At 35.6% G+C, this 16838-nt stretch overlaps 1 protein-coding gene and 1 pseudogene across 1 annotated transcript in view; one reads left to right on the top strand and one right to left on the bottom strand.

Moving 5' to 3' along the window:
• The first annotated feature begins 3400 nt into the window (after positions 1 to 3400).
• Positions 3401 to 16838, top strand: part of LOC129375864 (tripartite motif-containing protein 16-like) — a 198407-nt gene continuing 184969 nt past the window's right edge. The window contains exon 1 of the mRNA XM_055055229.1: positions 3401 to 3404. The gene's annotated coding sequence lies outside the window, so the exon portion shown is untranslated. The remainder of the gene's footprint in view (positions 3405 to 16838) is intronic.
• Positions 6719 to 16472, bottom strand: LOC129375878 (class I histocompatibility antigen, F10 alpha chain-like; annotated as a pseudogene).

Raw genomic sequence — 16838 nt, 5'->3', positions numbered from 1 at the left:
AGTTGATGTAGTCAGATCGACTTTAACTTGATTTTCTTCTGTTCAGGTGATTCAGAATCAAGAAAAAAGTATCAAACGCAAATTACTTGTATGGTTTCAATATAACCCCCTCTCTCTAGTTCAATATGAATGCATTAACATGTAAATTAAAAATTGTTTTGCTATTGTTCTGCGTTTCACTTTTCCTTTATTTGTTTTCAACTACTGCCTTTGTTTTAATGTCATTTGGCACTTTATACATGTTAATATCGGTACCCAAAATGCCCAAATAACAAAAAATATGTTTGCATTTTTTAAATAAATTAATGTTTGACATGTTTCAAAATATTATTTAGTATTAATACCAACTAAAATAATAATAATAATTATTGATGATGAACAGAGAAAAAAGAAGTAGCTTGTGGGAAATTAAACAAATTGTTATCTTTGTTGATAAGTGAAAAGTTTTTTTATATATTTATGTTTTACTTTTTCCTAACTTAAACAAAATGCGACATAAATCTGAACGTCTGTTCTGTGTGGTTCCCGGCCCGGAGTCTTTCTGCTTGTTCTCCCTGTGCATGTGTGGGTTTTCTCCTGGTACTCTTCCCACACACAGACCAAATCATGATTATTCAATAAATTCTCCTTAGTGTGTGTGCATAGTTGTTTGACTCTGTCGTCCTGTGATGGACTGGCGAACCGTCCAGAATGACTTCGTCTCTCGCCAGTGACATCTGGAGAACTTTCACTAAGTATCAATAACTTTATTAATTAGAATAATCATTGCCTTTCTCACCAATGTCTTGTTGTAAAGTCCACAAATTGGCCCTATCTCCTCTCTAAATGTTCCTCACATTGATCTGTCCTGATCTTCCATTAAACATCATTTTATGTATTTACTTTGTGTTCTGGTCTTTCTGGACAAAGTTAATGTTGCACAGCTGAGTCTGAGTCTGTTTAACCTCTTGCTTTCTCATTCTGCTGGGGATTGTTTGGTTTTAATCCAATTTATTCAGTAAGAGCCGATTCATAATCAGCGTCATCTCAAGGCCCTTTACTACACAAAAATACACAATTTATATTGAAAAATATGTTGTTAATTTATTCAAACTGTACAGACAGAATAGTCAGAAACATTTCATTGCAGCTCCTCATTCTGAACAAGCATCTAGTGGCAGAGAAAATGTTTTGCATTGAGTCATTAATCAATTTCTCATACTGAGCATGTAGGTGGTGAGAAGAAAACCTGTAGAAACTGATCTAACGTTGGTTTATCTGCAGCAACCTGCAGCAGCCTTGAAGTAACAAAGTCATGGGTTAAATTTTCAGCATCACCCCTAGAGAGGATATTTCTAATTTTGACAATATTCCACAAATAGAAAAATAAAATCCTAGAAACTTGTCAAATACAGTATTTAAATAAAATGTCAAAGTTCTTTATTTTGAAATACTGCATACAGCATCCATGTGCTGTCTCCCAGCTTGAACTTTCGCCTAGGCTCCATATTATTCTTTTTTATGCAAACTAAAGCAGCAATAAAACAATAAAATAATAATGAAAAGTTATTAGCAATATAAGGAAAACAATGGATAATAGAGCTCCTTTTATCACAATGCTGCTGTTCTCCTGTTTACTCTTTCATCTTATTTTTACTCTCCTCTGCTTTACTTCTTAAACTGTTTAATTAGATTTAATTAGATGAATAGTGACAGAAATCATTAACATTTGATTTAATATTTAAACAAGAAGAAGTTATCAAAGCTGAACTGTGACTTCATCATCCTGGTTTGTAGATCTGCAAAGACATGAAAACAGCAAAAACATGAAAAAATTACTAAAATACTAAAATATACATTGAAAAGCATCAATATCAACTGTTTCTCTGTAAACAGTATATTAAAGTTTCATGGTGATCTGGATCAGCTGCAGCAGTTTAACTGGGTTTTTAATCAGACCTGTTGCAGTAATTAATGTGACTGAAGGTAGACGCCTGGATCTTGTCCTCTAATATTTATCCTCTAATCCTGGAAATGTTCTTCAGGTGACAGGAGGCGGTTCAGATCAGAGTCCTTAGCTAACCTCAGATTATCACTCAGACTGATTTTCATACAGTACATGTAACTTCTCCAATGTGTATAAAAATACTAGAGATATTAGTGGATACATTATTTAAAAACAGCAAAAATATTCATAAAAATAACAAAAAGATAATTACTGTAAGCAAAGCTGGACATGAGACACTTGTCTGTAAGTATTGATACCTTTTCAGGTAATTTTGTTTTATCAGTATTTATAAATGCTTGAATATAAGAAAAACTATAAAATATAAAATAGAACCACTTCAGATATAGAGACTTGATGTTTTTGTGACAAACTTCACATTTATAAATATTTTCTGATATATTTTCTGATATGGGCAACATGGGCAACTGCCCAAGGAGGCATTTTATGGGGGCGGCGTGAGCGCTCCTTAAAATAATAAATTGTTGAAGGTGGTAACACTGATCCTCATCTCTGTGCCGAAATGACAACCTGGAAAATAAGATCAACAATTAGAGACCAAACAAATGTTAGAAATTTGATTCATTTTCATAGCACTTTCAGAACAATCAAAGAATGTAAAATATTTTCTGAGTAAACGTAATGGTTTTATACTTTACTTTTATTATCAAAAATGTTTGGTTTCATTTGCCTGAATAATTATATAAGTGCATTCTGCGCTTATTTCACAAAATCTACATTTGTATTTTCTCTGAATCTCAGAGTAATTACTTTAGAAACATATATATTTTAATTCCCTTCTCACCCACCGCGGGTGGTTCTTATCCTCTGAGCTCGGGTCCTCTACCAGAGTCCTGGGAGCTTGAGGGTCCTGCAGTATCTTGGCTGTGCCAAGGACTGCACATTTCTGGACTGAGATGTCTGATGTTGTTCCTGGGATCTGTTGTAGCCACTGCTCCAGTTTGGGGGTTACTGCCCCGGGCCCCGATGACCACAGGCACCACTGTGGTCTTCACCTTCCAGGCCCTCCAGTTCTTCCCTGAGGCCCTGGTATTTCTCCAGTTTCTCCTTTTTCCTGATGTTGCAATCACTTGGTATTGCTACATCTACCACAACGGCTTTCCTCTGATGTTTATCCACTACGACAATCTGGTTGGTTCGCCATTACCATTCTGTCTGTCTGGATCTGGAAGTCCCACAGGATCTTAGCTCTGGCGTTCTCCACCACCTTTGGGGGTGTTCCCACTTTGATCTCGGGGTTTCCAGTCCATATTCTGCACAGATGTTTCTGTACACTATGCCTGCCACTTGGTTATGTCGTTCCATGTACGCTTTCCCTGCCAGTATCTTGCACCCTGCTGTGATGTGCTGGACTGTCTCAGGGGCCTCCTTGCACAACCTACACCTTGGGTCTTGTCTGGTGTGGTAGATCTGGGCCTCTATTGCTCTGGTGTTTAGGGCCTGTTCCTGGGCGGCCAGGATGAGGGCCTCTGTGCTGACCTTGAGTCCAGCTTTTTCCAGCCATTGGTAGGATTTACTGATATCAGCCACTTGGGTTATTTGCTGGTGGTACATCCCATGTAGGGGCTTGTCCTCCCATGATGGTATCTCTGGCACCTCAACCTCCGTTCCCTGTTGTCTGAGACATTCACTGAGCACATTGTCTGTTGAGGCTTTGTCCCTGATGTATTTATGGATCTTAGTTGTTTCGTCCTGGACAGTGGTTCTCACACTCACTAGTCCTCTGCCTCCGTCCTTGCGGCTCGTGTACAGTCTCAGGGTGCTGGATTTGGGATGGAACCCTCCAAGCATGGTTAGTAGCTTTCTAGTCTTAATATCTGTGGCTTTTATCCTCCTTTGGCCAGCTGATTATTCCAGCAGGGTATCTGATTACTGGCAGGGCATAGCTGTTTATCGCACGGATTTTGTTCTTGCCATTGAGCTGGCTTCTCAGGACTTGCCTTATTCGTTGGAGGTATTAGCTGTGGCTCCTTTCCTTGTGGCCTCATCAAGGTTGCCATTTGCTTGTGGTATACCTAGGTACTTGTAACTGTCCTCTATGTCTGCTATTGTTCCTTGTGGGAGTGAGACTCCTTCTGTGCGGATCACCTTCCCCCTCTTTGTGATCAGCCGACCACACTTCTCTAGTCCGAATGACATCCCAATGTCAGTGCTGTAGATCCTGGTGGTGTGGATCAGTGAGTCGATGTCTCGATGTACAGCTTGATGTCATCCATGTAGAGAAGGTGACTGATATGATTAAAATGACCTTTTTAAAGGTAATTTAAAATACATTGCTACTTTTCATTTAGCCCACAATTCTGTGCCATTTGTGTTATTGGTCAAATGTAATATTTGTTTTCATAACTCTAAGCATAAAACAATCATCATGATTAACAGAAATAAAGACTGTAATACATCAGTTTGTGAATAAATAATCTCCATTATGTGTTTTGGTAGTGAACTGGCTTAATGAAATAAATTATTTTCTCAATATTTACTTAATAGCACTGTATGGGTAGAAAATATTCTGTGAAGATTCACATTAAGTCATTTTGTAAAAATCATTATCTACTGAAGTTTTGAGCATAAATAAATAAAAATATTTTTAAACTCTAAAACTTGAAGACTTAAAATAACTGGCAAGATAAATTTTCAACATAAAAAGAATAATCTGTAATGATTGTTGTGTTAACAGATTCACAGTCTGTTTGTTCATTTATTACACCTCAGTAAATAATAATCAATTATCAGTGACAGATTTTAAACTCAGTCAATTAGACTTGGCACTTTCTTTTAACACTGTTAATGTTTGTTGCCCCTGTTTATTTTAATCAAGTATATTTGTATTTTTTCCACAATAAAAAATTATGCCAAAGTAATGGAAATATTGATTTTATTTTCTGTCAATACAGTGGCGGAGCTAGACTTTTTGCCATCAGGCACTCTGACTACCATGAGTTGGTAAAAGTGTCTTGCAAAATGAAATAACGACAAGAGAAAGACATCAGTATTGAAAACCCACAAGTTGCAGGACAAACTCCTGCCACCAAATTCAACCCTCCAGCAGGTTTATGTTGGTTTGAGACTGACTTGTTAAATCACATCATATCATTACAACTTAGCATAAAACCTAGCATTGCAGTTATTGGAAAAAAGGTTTTTATTATACTTTTATCTGTAGTTTTTCTAAGGCAAGTTGCTGTGTAGCAAGTTTCTTGGTCATTTATTAATTTACTTATACATGCATTAACTTTATGTAAAGAAACATTGTGAAGACTCGCAATAAGCTTTTTAATGTGTTCCTAAACTAATTGAAAAAAGATTGCAACAGTTGCAAAATAAGCGTACTTTAGAGCAGTGATAAGTGATATATTTGAGATCTATCAATTCCTTTATGACTTTCACAATAATTTCTGTACGCAACTTAAATATGTTTTGCTGTATTATTTCTACTCTCTCACCTTTATGGATAATCTTTAAGAGGCTTGAAGGAGAAATAAAATAGAGCAAACAAATAATAGTCCAATGACTGCAGGGAAACAAACACATTGAAACAAACATCACATCCAGATAAATTTCAACAAATGAAACAGCTGTACTAAATACATGACATCTGAAATAAGGCAATAATATTGATAAAAAGCAAATATGCACAATTTATACAAGAAAACTATGAGAAGCTAAAATAAAAATTTTCACCTTCCATAATAATGTCATCTGATGGACATGAGATGCTTCTGAATTTATCAATGAAAAATGTAAAGGAGCAATAACACAGCCTTGAATTATGTCTTTGCTGCCATATTTTAACTCAATCAATGAATTATTAACTCACTTTTTCAGGACTACTCTATGGTCACAGCTGTCAATATTCTGAAGATTCTTAAAATGTTGTAATTTTTTAAACAAGCATTAGTCTTTCCCAATGACAATTTTTGTTGCTCTTCTCACAGCTTACTATTAAAAGTTTATTTATTTTGCAACTCTTACCTTTTTATGGTATTATTTTTAATTGATCCAGCAAAATGTTATTTCTCTCACTGAAAAACAATCAGTTTTTTACTTTTTTCTAATTTTCAAAATAGCTGTTTGCTATATCAGTTGTTTTCCATTATTAGATCTAAATTTGGTTGCATATCGTTTTCCTTCCACCTCGCTCAAAGATATTCTAAATATTATTTCTAGTTATGTTTCTTCCATCATGTCCTTCTATGTGTTTCTCATTCACACTTCAGCCAATCTTTTCCAATTTTCACTTTATTGGGAAAACAGTCATTGCTGTCCACTCGCCTCTAAGCAAATAATGAGAATGCCAGACAATCTTGAAAAAGAGATTTCCAATCTGCAGGAAGCTTTTTAAAATCCGGTTAGATAAAGACTGATGATAATAATTAAAGTAGCATCCTACTTTTAGACTATGAACCTTTGTTATTTAACATAGTTAAACACTGGCACTGAAAATATGCATAGATGTCCACAAAATATCTAATATTTTGACAAATCATTTAATAAACACACTAGTGAATACTGAATGTGCCAGGCATCTTTACAAATAAATAAAAATAATAATGAAGAAATTAAACCAATGTATGACTTTTCTTTATACTATCATATTTGTAGACAATGTATAGGCATAAAGTTCCATTTTATCTTAAATGGAATAAGCATAGTGTAGTCACAAAAGCTGTCAGAAGGCATGCTCTGTGTTAAATTACAAACGACAAGGAAAACTGATTTATTGGGAAATTTAATGAAGGCAAAAGAAAACCTTAACATCACCATAGCATTGTTAAACAAATCCAAAAAGACATGATTTTAGCCCAATTCATATGGGTTTAAAGTCCATAGAACAGAAAAATTATTCTTTCAAAACAAAAGTGTAATAACAAATACAGTGCACAACAAAGACAAATCCCTAATTGAGGATAACAATTTGAAAAAGACATTAAATAAATGTTACTTAAAATCAATCATCTTAAAATTCCAGAAGACAGAAAAAACACACTTATAATATCTAAGAAAAAATCATCCAAGTATAATATGACCCAGAGTTTAGCTAAATCAAAATCCAATAGATTAAAAAAAAACACCAGCTTAATATCTACATCATGAAAAAATAGTTGAATCACTTATTCTTTATTATGATTTCTTGGTAATATTAGAGACCCACAGATTCTGTATCACTAGGTAAAAATCAGTTGAAAGGTGGAAGTACTGGCACAAATGCTCACCAGACCAAAACATTTTTCCAACACAGACATTGTGCTCAAAACAATTCTAGTGAATATTTCAAATCCATTTTGATAATTTTTTATGCCAACTTATCTATAGGCTGGTACCTATCTCTTGACAGTGAGTGAGAGGCAGAGTACAACCCGTATTTTTCTTCTTGTCTCTTTAATGTTTAGTATTCATGTAATTCAAAGGAAACTGATAACAGAAAAAAATGCCTTTATCAAAAGTGATGGAATGTTTCCAAAACACTTAAGATTTTTAGGGCATTTTTTCTATGAAAACTGTTGTGCTGGTTTTAGTTGGTTTGAGTGTAAATTTAAAGAAATTTTGTTTACGTCACATTAATGAGCTGTAAAATTTATTTTTCAGTTTTACAAATGTTCAATCCTTTTTCGAAATAATCCGTTTTACACAATGAATGTTGATTTATTAATTTCCAGTTTACAGAGAAGAGTCTGGTGTTGCTGCTCGTTGCTTCAGTGCAAATTTTATCCACCGACCTGAAGAGAAATAAGGATAAAATATTACACAAAATTAAAAACAAGTCATGTAGCTTCTTAAAAGAAGTGAAAAAAGATTTATTACATTGAAACAATGTTTTTTTTAATCCATTTTGTTCCAGAATTTGTTCCTGTGAAGCTAATATTACTTATCTGCATGTGAAGATTTCTGACATTTGTGTGGATTTTGCTTCATATGTTGTGATTTAAATTTATGCACATAACATCACCTTTAATTGTGAAGAAATTACAACTATTGAATATTCTTTTTTTAAGAACAATGCTCTGCCAGAAATGTAGAAAAAACCATTCACATATATAAAATGAGCACATGAAACAACTTACCGTAGTGCATAGCTTTCTATGCTTCATTACTTTTGGCATCATTTCTTTTTGAACCTCGTTGTCATCGATTGCTGTGAAATGACAAAGTACTAGTATATATTCTGTTTTAACTTACATAAAACACATTAATAACTAATCCTTTGCAGGATGCATTTTAAATTATGATCTACAAAAAGTACATTATTAAGTAAGTTTCACTTACGAGTTGGAGGGCGCTTGCCTGCTGTAAAAAGAAAACCATCTTTTCAGTTTGTAGTCATTAAATTTCCACATCCTCATACTGTAGTGTTTTTTTTTATTTTTACTCAAAACTTAACATGCAGAAATTAACTAGTTTTGCATATGACAAAAGCAGTCCAAATTACTTGGTGTACAACTTCAACCTTAAGTTACATATTATATTAGTATTTAGTATGTATTATATTAGTTTTTATTGATACAGTTTTGGAATTTAATTTAGCAAAATGTTTTTTTTAAATTAATTCAGTGTGAATGATAGTAACAATTTTAGATTAAATTATAAAAAATAACCTACCTGTTAGCTTCTTAATTTTGTCTCTGCACGTATCCAACCCCAGCGATGACAAGGACAGCAACAACAATCACTGCTACAATGGTGATTATTATGATCAAACTACCTGTGAAATAAATGACAAACTAAAATTAGTCAATGATAAATCCCAAACAAAAAACAATGCTGAACTAAACTACATACTCAGTCATAATAAAGAAGTAATTAATTCCATTTTTTTTAACTATTCTTTTTCATTTAAAGAAAACTTGCTTTGCTTCAATAAATGGGAGCTTTTATGGCTTTACTAAGTCAATACTTAACAATGATGCATATTTAATATTTTGTCATAAATGACGGTACTAATTTTTAAGTAAACTAACTAAAGTAATTCAAGTTTAAGAGGATAATTTGGTTGGAATCAAATAACTTTAATGAAGGTCTTACTTTCATTGGACAAGATTTTGTTTTCTCCAATTTGGTGACGAAGTCTTCATTGAGACCTGACAGCTGAAACACACAGTCATACTTGTTCCAGTCTCCAGTTGCAGACAGATCGATGTGAATGCTCATCTGGAAGGTCCCATCATTGTTAGGGAGGATCTCTCCTTCATCAACACCATAATGAATCTCCTCTCCATCTTTCCTCCAGAACATTTCAGCTCTGTTAGGATAGAAACCCGTAGCGAAGCAGCTGATTGGAGAGGAGGACGACTTCTGGAGGAGAGACACTGAGGGACGATCTGGAGATAGACAAACAAAGTTCTAATAAAAACAGCTCATCATTCATGTCTGATGAAAAATATGTTGCTTGAAACATTTCAAGCAACATATATATTTACATATAATAAATAAACTGGCACATAAATTAGTTATAACAATTTCTGCGTAATTGACATGATGCCATGATGATGTAGAGCAATCAGCGTTCCAAGTACAGTACTCCTACAATATTGGCAGTATCTATCATAGAAAACACGCTGCAGTCAGAGAGATTTTGAGGAAAATAAATAATCATATTCCCAGTTGTCAGTGGGGAATATGCAATCCCGAAAGCCCGTCACCCAGAACAACCAATGAGACTGGAAATAACGCAGGAAATGGATCATGGACTGCAGCTGACCTCACATCCAGTTGAATGAAACTAATGAACAGGAACTACCAAGATAGTCAGCACCACAAAGGTAACTGGTAGTAAACATCCCAGTTTTTGTCATAACGATACTTAGACTCACAACTCCTTACAAATGGCTCAGGCTGACAGTTAAGGCTCAAATAAACACAACTCGGTTAAATTAAAAACAACGCTAACCAGATCAATAAGCGAAGGTAGTTTTGCTGGATTTAATGCGTGTAGATTACAACGGTAGCTCTATGGCTGATGGAAACAGACAGTGCTAATTGCTGTATAGGCATTTTAAAAACAGTTTCATATTACTGTTTATTCCTAAGCATTTTCCTGGAGGCTGATTTTCACAAGCTGGTATTATTTAAGTCATTACTCATCCATTTTGACCGTGCAAAGTGTGTCCCACGGTGTTCACACTCACATCAAACCAGACTTTGTGTCCCTCACTTTTCCTCTTGGGCTTTATCATTGATTTCTCCATTATTTCCCACTAATAACCTTAGAGATCTGGCGTAGGACTAGTTAGAGCACATATGTCAAAGTCAAAGCCCGAGGGCCAGATCCGGCCTGCAAATGAATTATCTTTGGCCCCCTGGATGATATTTAATTACTATTAGAACCAGCCTGCAGGAGGCCCGCAGGCGGCCCGTAGGCGGCCCGCAGGCGGCCCGCAGGAGGCCCGTAGGCGGCCCGCAGGAGGCCCGTAGGCGTTTTTGCATGGACCAACTACATTCCCCACAATGCAATGGTAGGTGTGCGCCCTGACACCGCAGGAGGCCCGCAGGAGGCCCGCAGGAGGCCCGTAGAAGGCCCGCAGGCGTTTTTGCATGGACCAACACTACATTCCCCACAATGCAATGGTAGGTGTGCGCCCTGACACCAAACACAGGGCCGTAACACAGAACCTGGAGGCTGGGACACAGAAGGGGGCGGGGCTCTAAAATCCCATTTATAGTTTTCCACACAATAGAAACACTCAAAAACACGCACAAATTACTAAAGTTTTTTTGTACTGTTGAAACCATGAAACAATCTCCTCTTCAGTTCAACCTTATAACTGGAGACACATTGTTGATGTTACCATTATAAAATAACTTGCAATTAAGTTTTGGCAAAGATTAATGTGACTTTCATAGGCGGCAGAGTGCTGTTGTTAGCAGCTGCTGAAAGTAACTAAAATAGTTTCTTTTAATGTAACTTAGTTACTTTCCAAATGAAGTAATCAGTAATCTAAGTTATGTTTTCAAAGAGTAATCAGTAATCTGATTAAAGTTACTTTTTCAAAGTAACTATGCCATCACTGCCTGTGTGTCTTCTGTGTGGAGATAGTTTGGCTGTAATGAAAGAATATAATCTAAGAATATAATCTATCAAGCTTTTCAGAAAACACACAAAGACAAGAATACAGAGCAGCACAATAATGCATTTTCAGTTTATAATGCATGCACTTTATGTATTTATCTTGATATTAAGAAACATGTTGTTTTTCAAAAAACAATTAAATTTTTGCTGTTTGCCTGTTGAAAATGTTTTTCCTTGAGGTTATTGATAGAGCCATAACAAAATATTACTTCATTCTTTTAATGTACAGAAACATGACATTTTTCTTTCAAGAAAGTTTGTTTTTGTCCGTTCGCCTGTTGAAAAATGGTTTCACTTGAAATTATTGACAGATCTATAAGAAATTATTGCTTTATTCATTTAATTATTAAATAATATACATTGTGTTAGGTCATGGTTCAATAAGCTTTGTGAAATCTTTTCAATATATTTTAATAAACATTGACCCAAGCCGGCTCCTGGCTTGTAGCAAATTATTTTTGGCCCTCTGTGTTTTTGACTTTGACATCCCTGAGTTAGAGAATTTTCTTCCCCGCCGTCTTTGCCTTAGTGTTGGTTTATAAGGCAAAAATTACTTAAATAATGTCTCTGGTAATAGATTAAGGTTCATTAGTCTGCCATAATAACGGTTGGCTTGTCGGAGGAGAGCTCTACTTCACAAGAGGGAGGGGAAGGGGACGGCGTCATGCCAATTCTAGTAAAACAGCATATTATTGTCAGTGAAGGGGACTGTACCTGTTCTCATCAGAGAGTTTCTTCCAAAGTTGACATACTTCTTCAGCCACTCAGGACAACGCTCACTGTAGTAGTTCTTATCGTCCTCCAGTTGAGCTCTATCATTGTTCCATTTGTTTTTAGAAATCTCAGCCTGTTGTTTTGAAGCAATATATGTGTTTGACTCCATGTTCCATGTTATGAAGTCTTCCCCATCATAGCCAAACTGTTTATAGCCAGTAACTTGTTGAGTCTCATCATCCCACTCACAGCCGTACATCAACTGAAAAAGGTGAACACCTGAAAGACAGAGAGAATGCATAATATTTAATTGACATTGTGTATGTTACTATTTTTAAGAGAAGATTTCAGTAAATAACACAAAACAACAGTCATCAAACTACTGCAGACATCTTAGAGAGAAATAGAAACTGCTGAGAAAAAGCTATGATTACAATCCATCACAAATATCTCAATTGGATATTCTGTCAAGAGTTTATCTGCATAGATTTAGAAAGTATAACAACATGGATCAGATACGAATGGCCATTGTGTACTTTTAAACAGCTTTGTGTCTTAGGTGTGGTTTTGGAGGTGGTGAGGAAGACAAGGTAGACCCAGGTAGTAGAGAAAATGACAGTTTAATGAAGAGTTAAGCACTAAATCTGGGCCAAACTAACTGATAGTGAGTGGAGAGGAGAACCAGCCCTCCCCCAGCCTGTGACCACCCCTCATTGACCCCCGGTGCGCTGCCTGGTGTCGGGCTGGTCAGGCATACCGTTTACAAGCCCTTACCTTGGTTTGTCCCTACCCTAAGTGTGTGTGCTTGTGCAACCTTAACCTCGTGTTTCCACCTCATCCTAATGTGTGAATTTATTTTCTTTAATGTTGTAAGTCAATGTGGACATTTACTTTAAGTGGACAGAAAGAAGGAAAGAACATGGGGGTGCCTAAACTAAAGTTGCAAACAAAAGGGAAGAAAATAGAAAAATATGTACCTGACGAAGAAGAAAAAACAGTCGAAACGTTGTACACAGGGGGAAACATGAAAAAACAAAAAAACACAAATACCAATTAAGAGAAAGAGGAAAAGACAAAGTGAGCCACCTGCAGGCCAGTTCGGGGCCAGGGGTGTGCTTGGGGGCGGATGGTTGGGACTGTGATGGCCAGTCCATCTGCTTCCCTTGTCGTCGAGGACGACAAGGGAAGCAGATGGAAATTGTCAGCTTTTCACTTAGCCCTGGATCAGGATGAGTCCAGCAGCAGAACTTCAGTCTGGACTGAGGAGAGTCCAGACAAACTCATCTGACCGGTTCTGGTTCTGGTCGGACCCAGATCATCTACCTTGAGGAACCAGAGTCAGGATAGAACCAGGGATCTGACCGGTTCTGGTTCTGTTGGTCTGGATGAAAACGCTTCAGCAAAAACGATTTTTATTCAGTAAATATTTAAATGATCCAAAATCTAAAATCTAAAAACCTGGAAGATTTTTACTGTTTTCTGTTTTCATCAGAGTTTAAATTAAAAACATCAAATTTCCTCTGAAGTTTTTCTGCTTTTTTCTTTATTTTATTTTTCAAACCACTGATCGGTTCTGGTTCTGGTCGGATCCACATTCACGTCTCTGTTTGGAGACTCGACCAGGTTTTCAGAAAACATGATTTAATGAAACATTTTAAAGGTTTCAGAGTCTAAATGCTGAGATGGTTGTTAGTTTCCTGTTTTGATCAGAAACTGAAGGAAACTTCAGACGTTTCTCTGCTGCTGCTGATCAAACTGCAGCATCTCAACATTTATTATCTCATGTTGGAGCCAAAACATTTCATTTCCTACAACTAAAACCTGCAGAGCAAAACAGACAAACATGCTTTTATATCATGGTGTATTTTCTAGTATTTTCTGCTGGAAGCAAATATTTTAGTAATCGATCGATTATTCTGACGAGTGATCAGATAAAAACAGATCAAATAAAACTTTGGTAAATCTAACATAACAGCAGTTTTACTACTGAATATCAACATCAGTCCAATTTTTCACTTTTGAGTTTTTCTAACAATAATCTTTCTGTAGTTTATTAAATTAACTCGTAACAATAAAAGCTCGATTTCCAAGTTAACCTGAAGAAAAGTTACAAGAATCTGAAATTATATTCAATCCAATAATAAAGAGTCAGGCTCACAAATAAGCTTATAAAAATGCTTCAACTTTTCCTTTATGTATTGATCTCCAGTCAGTTTGATAGATGACCTTTGACCTTGCCCAGACATTTATGTGTTCATGTCAGCGACGGGATTCGACTCCTTCGTTCGTCAGACAGAAACATCAACCAGCTCCGTGGCTCCATGATGAGCTTCACATTTACTGAGACCAGGATGAAATAAATTCATTTCCTGTTCGTCCGTAAAGCAACATTTACGTTAATTATCTGATGCAGAGCCGCCTGCAGCGTTCAGTCGACCTGCTAACCTGGATAAATACACCTGCAGCGTTCAGTCGACCTGCTCACCTGGATAAATACACCTGCAGCGTTCAGTCGACCTGCTCACCTGGATAAATACACCTGCAGCGTTCAGTCGACCTGCTCACCTGGATAAATACACCTGCAGCGTTCAGTCGACCTGCTCACCTGGATAAATACACCTGCAGCGTTCAGTCGACCTGCTCACCTGGATAAATACACCTGCAGCGTTCAGTCGACCTGCTCACCTGGATAAATACACCTGCAGCGTTCAGTCGACCTGCTCACCTGGATAAATACACCTGCAGCGTTCAGTCGACCTGCTCACCTGGATAAATACACCTGCAGCTCCTGCAGGAGAAAAGCTGCTGAACTCCAGGCATCGTTATTTTAAAGATGCTTATTGATCCCCGAAAAAAGACCCAGATATTATCATCAATCAATAAAATCCTCCCAGCCGAAGTGGAAAAACTGGACGTTATGCTGCTAACACTTAGCTTTAGTCAGCAGCTCAGGCAGAAATGAGAACGATGTGCAGCACAAGTAACGACCCGGCAGGAACTCGGCGCCTTAAATAATAAAATATAACTTAACGAAGCTTTGAGGAAGAAAACATTTTCCTCCAGGAAGTTTAATAATCGAGGAACTAGAATCACTCATAATATTGAGAATAGAGGCTCCATCTTTTCAACAACAACAATAAAACTGTTGTTGTTTAAAACTTTCTCAGTTTGGATCTTCATAATAATTTATTGGACGTTTTTTGTTAATTAATGTAAATTAATATCTTGGTAAAATTACATCAGTGATTATATTAGTTAGCAAAAGTTAGCAATTAAAGTTAATTTAATTTAAATTCATATCCTCAAAAAGTTTCTAAATATCAGTGTGTGTGTGTGTGTGTGTGTGTGTGTGTGTGTGTGTGTGTGTGTGTGTGTGTGTGTGTGTGTGTGTGTGTGTGTGTCCTACTTCCCATAAGCAACAACAAAAATTATCAATAAACGGTGAAATTAACACAAACCTCCAGTTTGGTTGAGACGTTGCTTCACAATGTCAATGTTGGCTTTGAAGCTCTCCTGGGCTCCCTGAGCTACTTGAGTGTTTCTCTCCCAGTACTCCTGATCCATGTTCTCCTTCATCCAGTCCTGTTTTGGGACGACCTTCTGTGTGTCGCTGTCGTAGTAATTAACCTGAACATCATCGACCAACGTAAGAGCCACAAACTCTGGGAAGTTTTTGACTTGAGAGGATGCAGTGTAGAAATACTTCAGAGAATGAGAAACTGAAAAAAAGACAATGAGATTTAAGAATTTATAAATTAACCAAATAATTAAACAAATCAAACAGCAACTTTTTCAATTATAATAATAACATTCAATCTTAACATTAAAAAATATTCAAAAAGCTTTTTATTACATTTTATTGATCATATATTTATTATAATCAGTTTTATGTTATGAAACTATTTATATTCTATTTTAAATAACTAGCTTTGTTTTGCGTTTATTTATTATAATTATAGACCAACATAAAATTATAAAAATATACTTAATTTAGGATTTATCAATATATTACATAAATAAGCCACTAAATTGTTTTACTGTTTTATTATAGTTTGAATTTTAAAAACATTTCAGTTTCTTTCATTATTATTTTTTAAGCTGATGTTTCATTTAATATTTATACAAATTAATGTCACATTCAACTTGGATTTTATTAATTATGTTTTATGGTGAAAAATGAACTGATGGTGAAACAGAAAGAAAATATTTTCTGTTGACAGAAATAAGAAAATAAATAAAAATAGTCCAACATCAAATGAGGTACAAGGATCATAAGTTAAACTAAATAATGTACTTCTGATTAAATCTCATATTTTAATGGTTTTTTCTCAACATTAACATATTTCCTACTTTCCTGCATCGTTTTTTAAGAAAATGTTCAGTTTATCAAATAGTAAGTAAAGAGAAAACAAATGTTTTTAAATCAACATTTTTTATTTTTCCCAAATCAAATGTTTAAATGTCAAATATGTTTGGGACATTTATTTAAGTTTATCTAATTATTTGGTTATTAGTCTCCACATTAAACTTGACTAGATTAATAAATTGTCACTTATATAATAATAATTTATAAATATTATTCTAACTTACCAGCTTCAGAGCTGCAGATTCCGAAGAGAAGCAAAAACCCAAAACGGATCATTTTGTCCGTCATGCATATCCAACTCGGATCTCTTTGCCATTACAGACTGAATTTCTCTCCACTGAGGTTTTTTTTATTATCTAGAGTCTAAAAGGGGCGGAAACCTGAATCTGAACCAATGGCAACATTTTCTGTCTGGTGACGTCACCTATATCCAGGTAAAATCTCCCTGTTGGGGTTGTGATCGAAAATGAAACTAATTTGTTTTATATCAGGCGGTGACGTCAGACGATGACGCGTTTTGATGGTTTTCATCAACATGGAGACATTTTCATGTTTTACTGCCATTTATTTCTAAAACTGATAAAACTTTCAGTTGCATTTTAGTCTCAGTTTCCTGGTGAAACAAGGAAGAATTAATTTCCAGTTTAAGTAGAATAATTTAATTATCATCCGTCCAGCTTCAACATTTG

Source organism: Poeciliopsis prolifica, unplaced genomic scaffold (genome assembly GCF_027474105.1).
Source record: "Poeciliopsis prolifica strain line A6 unplaced genomic scaffold, Auburn_PproV2 SCAFFOLD041, whole genome shotgun sequence".
NCBI lineage: Eukaryota > Metazoa > Chordata > Actinopteri > Cyprinodontiformes > Poeciliidae > Poeciliopsis > Poeciliopsis prolifica.
Note: the sequence above shows the minus strand (reverse complement) of the source record. Positions and strands in the feature narration are given on the sequence as shown.